Here is a 6,068-nt window from a genome sequence, read left to right as displayed (position 1 = left end):
TTTTTTTTTTTTTTTTTTTTTTTTTTTCCTGCCAAGTGGAAGAGTTTTTCTAAACTGCACGAATTCCTCTTGCTCCTACAATGAGACACGACCCCGGGGAGAGCATTTTGCAGGCTGCCGTCTCCTAACGCCCAGCGAAAACCCTATTTGCGAGGTGACAAACTGAGTTACCTAGAGTGCTGCAGGGCAGAAATCAGCTTAATTGAACAGCAAAAAGGCCTTGCGTGGTGCTCAGAATTATTTCTGGTCTCTTCAGAATGATTTTCTTTCTGAAAACAGAGCAGACATCGCTGTTCCCATTCCATAGCCACATGAGGGCAGCACCAGGTGGCAAAGCTGGTGCTGGCTGGGCTGGAGCATCCTCCGGGCTGCAGTCACCTTGCAGCCACCCTCCTCCTCGCCACCCCCAAAAGTCAGGGGTTATTTCCATCCCAGGGCACACAGATTAAAGCTGACCTTGTGTTTTGGTTTTTTTTTTCCTCTTTTAAAACCACTCCTTGCTTTTGAAGGTGGGAGAGGGTTGATTTAATTCTTTCACGGCGCTCTCTGTTGCTCTTCGACAAGTCACCACCTCCGTTCACCTCGAGGTTTACTTTGTCCCTTGTCACTATGTGGCCACAAAACGCTTTTCCCCTCTGTAGCACCCGGTGTCTGGAATAGTTTCTGTCCGCCTCATTAACTCCCTGCTCCTACAAACATCCCAGGACTGTCAGGATAGCGCTCGCTAATTTGTTTTCCAACTCTGGCGCACATTCTTTCCCGAGGTATGAAGGTCAGCGAAGGAGGGGAGATCTAGCCTGTGATTAAGTAAGAAAATACAGGTGGAATTCATTTCTAGATGGGAATTAAGGATATTTGGTTTAGCTAAAAACCACATTTGTAAATAGCTTAGGTCCCCAAAGGAGGGCATGACGGTTGCTGGGTGAGCGGTGGGGAGATGGGTTATGATATAGCAAGGTGCAATCACAAGCCATCCTCGTATTTTTCTTCTGTGATAGATATGCCAGGACAGTCCTAAATGGAGTGCTGCTTTTAACCCAGCCTTAGCATCAACCAGTAGGCCTGGATTATGTTTTTCACCGGATAAATTGAATTCTCAGCTAGCGTTTTGAAACTTTGTCCTGGACCCGTTGGCCGTGTGGCTGGAGTGGACCTGGGCTGCATTTGTAGCCATATCCACAGCCAGCTTTAAAAGGGCTGTAATGCTCTGGGCGATGTCTCGGGGGTTGGTTTTTTTTGTCTTGTGCAACTGCAGCCTGACGTTGGATGGTGCCGCTGGAGGGTGCGGGCTGCTGGTGTTCCTGAAATAAGTGACTGGCTTACCCGGGGCAGGAAGGAGCTGCTGATCCTCCCGAGGGTAATGTCTAACCTCCTCTTACGAAGGAACCCAGACAACACGCACCCCCCAAAGCAGCCAAATACCTTGGCAGCTGGCTCTTCCTCCAGCTAGAAAGACAAACCCTTCATCAAGCCAGCCCAGCCCATCCACGAGCCGCTCATTTCTCAGGCAGAGATAGGATCTACCGCTGCCACCCTTCACGACCACATTTATGTAAGGCTGAAACGATGGTGTAGGCAGCAGAACAAGCCCTGCCTATGCTTGCACCACCTGCCTCACCTCCTCTGTTGCCTGTTTATGAAAGCTGGTGTTGCCATTCGTCATAATAATAATAATAATAATACTTTGCACTTCCCGAACAACCATCCATCTGCAGTGCTCGAGCTGCTGGCAAACCTTTAATTAGATTGTGCCTCCCACCACCCCCAGGAAGCAGGCAAACATTATCACATTTTTTCATTAGCACCGAGGCTGATGAGGAACCTTCAGGGGGAGGATGTTGCAGCTACAGATGAGAAAAAAGAAAAAGAATGGGGGGAGAAAAAAAAAAAAATCAAATTCCATTCTGGGTTTAGCTTGAGAACATTAGAGGGGCTGGAGTGGGTCAGACACGGATCTGCTGGCCCCAGTCTCTCCCTGGGAGGAAGAGGAGGGCAGGCGTGTGCTGGTGCAATCCCATAATACTCCTCCACGCCTCAGCGGTTTGCAGCTGAGGAACTGTAATGGAGTTGCATCCATTTGTGCCCGCAGTGATTTTAGCACGCAGGGTGTGTGGGTGACCGGCTCTGTGATCCAGGGGGGCAGATTGCCATCCTTTCTCCAGGGGTCCCTTCCTCAGGCTGTTGTTCCCAACCTCTTGTCACCGTTTCAGCCCCAGTTTTATCGTGGGGATGGTTTAAAGGGCTGCAAACCCCCTTTCCTCAACCATTTCATGCACCTACAACTTTTTTTCCCTCTCTGATTGGCAGGTACTTCAAATGTCCTTTCTGTAGAAACCTTTCTCTAGGGGCTTTACTCTTTGCTGGCCCTTTAAACTCCATGGCAAAAGGCATCTCCATCCTCTGAGCAGAGGGTTTTCAGCTGGGCCTCGTTTCCTCCCCTCTCCCTCCAGCTGCTGCCCTCCCAGCTTGCGTTTTCCCACTTCCTCTGAAGATCTGACTTGTCCTGCTTGGGAAGCAGCTTTGTGCTAAGCTGCCTTTTGGGATTTGTAGAGTTGGGTGGTTGCAGAAAGGAAAACTGAGCTGCGAAAAGGTCCTTGACGGTGCTGCTGCTCTTTTTCCAGCAAGAAAGGTACGCTTTTCTTTATTGTATTATTTTTAGGGCTAGGTCTGTAAGGAAGAGCTCCTATGGGGGTTGCATTTCTCTCTGTGCTTGGGCTTAACGTGGTAGCAAGCTTTATCCTGGGTGAAGCTGCCTGTGTTTATGGAAGCCTTTCTGCTGCTGTGGGCTTCCCTGATGATGCAGAACCTTTTTGCATGTGTGCTCAGCCCTCTGCAATGCGTCTTGCTCCCCGAGCACCGTCGGAGGTGAGCAGCCATGGGTGTACGGCATGGCTGTGTGCCAGCACCACCACCAGCTTCTTGTTTTTCTTCCTTCCTCCTACTTGCCACCACTGATACGGAGATAATGGATATAAAAGAGCTTCTGGCTATGGCTCAGTGGTTTTTATGGCTGTGCTGGAGAAGAGCCCGTTACCCTGGGAAGGGTTGTGCAGGCTGGTTTGCTTCTTTGCAATTCCAACCTTGGGGCTTCCTTGGGGTGCTGGCTCACGTCTGTGGCCCTTGGTAGGGCTGGGTATGGCTTATCCTGTGGCCCTGTTGGATTATTTTTTTTTTGATTGCACGAGGAGTTATGTGTGTGTGGTTGCAGCCTGGAGAAATACTGGGCTGGGAATGCACTGAGTGGTTGTCAGTGGTCCTCGGGTGGTCCTCGGCTCGGGCACCACTCCTGAGCGGCGCCGAGTGTTTTTGCACCATCAACTCGGTGCTTCAGAGGGAGGTGGGGATGCTGGGGTGGCCCATGGTATTTATTTGTGTTGAGGCACTCGCATTGCTCATCTATGCAGCCGGCGAGGTGCTAAGGCTGGGCGTGCAGCCATCGGCGATGCCGTGTGCGGCAGATCGGTAGTGGCTCGTGTCTGCGGGTGCTTGGCGCTGGGGAGCATCAAGTATTGGGGAGGTGAAAAGGAGTGGAAACAGGCTCCTGTGTCCTGCCGACCCATCTTTTGGGGGAGAGAGGGCCGTCGTCCTCCTCCTCTTGGCTGCTGTGGGCTGGGAGGTGGGTCTCAGAAGGGCTTTGCTCTGGTTTGGGAGCTCTTGGCCCAAAATCTCCTGCCTACAGGCACTTGTTGTAAGGCCAGGCACCCCCCTAAAAGGATTATCATGTACCTGGCAGCCCAGTTCAGAGACTTCAGAGCCCTTCCAGCAGAGCCTGGCCGTGCCGCACGATGCTGCAGCCTTGTCTTTTCTTGGCTCCTTCCCCAGTCATCCAAAAAAACCCAACAGAATAATTGAATTCACGTGGTTGCCATGGGAACGGGAATTGGCTGCTCATCCTGATTTTTGTGGCAAACTCCGGGAGGCTTTTTTTTTGTTGTTGTTGTTTTTAATAGCAGGACACGAGGTGTCCCAGGTTGTGAAAGCCGGTTGACTCAGCATGCTTTGAACTGGCCCTCAGGATGTTCAGCTCTAAACATCCTGTCTGAGGGCCACCTCCCCACGGTGGCTTCTCCCTTTATCTGCCTCTTCTGAGTAATAACCGCTCCTTGCTGCCACATCTGGAGCTGGGAGACAGACAGGCAGGAGTCTCAGGTAAACTCTCCTACCCACAGAGAGAAATATGTTGGGTGTGCCATGGGATGGACGTCTCTGCTTGAGCTGGGGAAGAAGGGATGTGGGGAGAGCCCATCTCCGCAAGGCAAAGGTTCAGTGTGATGACGGCCAGCGATCTGTGCCTTTAGCTCTGTTTTGGGTGGGCTTATGGTCCTTTGGAGCTGCATCGTGGCAGAGGATTGGCAGGCAAGGGAGATGGTGCCTCGTCTGTTGGGTGAGGGCTGTTGGCACAAGAGGTGTGCTTGGGTAGCAAGGATGGAGGAGGATCCACAAAGAGAAGACCCTCCAAATGTCCACGGCCAGGGTGCTGAGCTTGCCCTCTGCCTATAGGGTGTCCTGGGATGCTGCCTGCCGCCTGGTTGCACCCATGGGTGCTCATAGGGGATACTCATGCATCCACATGGACAGCAGCGATCCCCCGGCAGCATCGATCCCCCCCGCATCAGGGGGAACAAGTCCCCACATGGAGATGAAATCATCGATGGTGACGGACTCGGGGCTGTGATGGCTCAGGGGGGAGAGCCTGGAAATTGGGCAGAAAGGCTGTCCTTCCCGAGGCCGGGGAGGCTGCGAGCAGTCAGTGCGAGGCACCGTAAGGAGAGCAGGCAGCTCCCGTATGGCTATTAAGCAAAAGCATCGCAGCCTGGAAGCTGCGGAGGGAGAAGGGCGGCTCAGGTAATAACTTCTGACTGCAGCCATATTTCAAGTCCTCTGACAGACAAACTAGCTTGCAGGAAAAATAAATAACCCGGGTGCCTCTCCTCAACCGGTGCTCTCTTCCCTGTCTGCAGCTCACTTGGAGCTTAATCAGCTTTTATGTGAGCGTGGACTCAAACGCCGGGGCTGGGGGAAGCCGGCGGGCGAGAGGTATCGGGTCTGGGCTTGGTTGAGGGGCTGTGTTGATGGTGAGGGGGTTGTTTTGCTGTACCTCGAATACGTGAGCTGTGCAAGTGGACTTGTTGCTTGGAAACACGGCTGGTTTCTCTGCAAAATAGTGGCTGTTTTTTATAAAAGAATTTGGGGGATTTTTTTGTGCGTGGGCTACATCCAAGCTTCTGCTTGACCGAAGGGTGGGTTTGGGACATCCCTGCAAAGTGAGGGGTGCCCCAGGATACGTGGTGGCTGCTGAAGAGCTGCATCTGGGTGATGGGAAGCAAAGGGGACGTTGGTGACAATGACCAAAAGCTTTGCTGAATTGGGCTGCTGAGGGGTTACAAAGCAAAGGAGTCCCCCAGCACCAAAAAGAAGAGCAAGGCTACTCTGCCGAGGAGAGGGATGGTTGGGGTAGGAGATCCCAGGGACAGCTCTGAAACAGAGTGGTTTGGGAGCTGCTGGTAATTCAGGCAAAGGGGGAATGCCTGGTGGATGCAGGGTGATAAATCCCTGGGTGGGATTGATAAATCCCTGGGCGAGATTTACCCGCTGGTGCGGCTCAGAGCAGCCTCTGGAGTTGCAGGTGGGATTTGTTGGTTGTCCTTGCTGATGCCTGGCCACTGGGATGTCTCTGCTCCACCCCTCTCCTCTAATTAAGCATGTCAAATTAACGCTCCTGCTACGTATCTCGATCAGGGTACGCTCCTGACTCCAGGTTCAGGCTGATGGCCTCGTAGGCACAGTCCCTGTGACAGTTTCCCTGTAGGACAGTGGTAAAATTTGGTTGTATATTGCGCAATTGCGTGCTGCTTAAAGGCTCTTTAATAGCGTCTGTTTGTAGGCACTTCAGCACGTGGATGTCTGTGCAAGGAAGATATGTGCCCTGGACTGGGTGTTCAGGCTATAACGAGGAAAGCCATGGGTCTTCCAGGGGCATGAGCCATCTCACCCCAATGTAGGCGTCCAAAATAGAGCAGAAAGCCATCACCGGTCCCCGAACCAGCTCCTGGGACAGGGCGTTTCTC

Source organism: Egretta garzetta, unplaced genomic scaffold, assembly GCF_000687185.1.
Source record: "Egretta garzetta isolate BGI_Z169 unplaced genomic scaffold, ASM68718v1 scaffold943, whole genome shotgun sequence".
In the NCBI taxonomy this organism is placed as follows: Eukaryota; Metazoa; Chordata; class Aves; order Pelecaniformes; family Ardeidae; genus Egretta; species Egretta garzetta.
Note: the sequence above shows the minus strand (reverse complement) of the source record.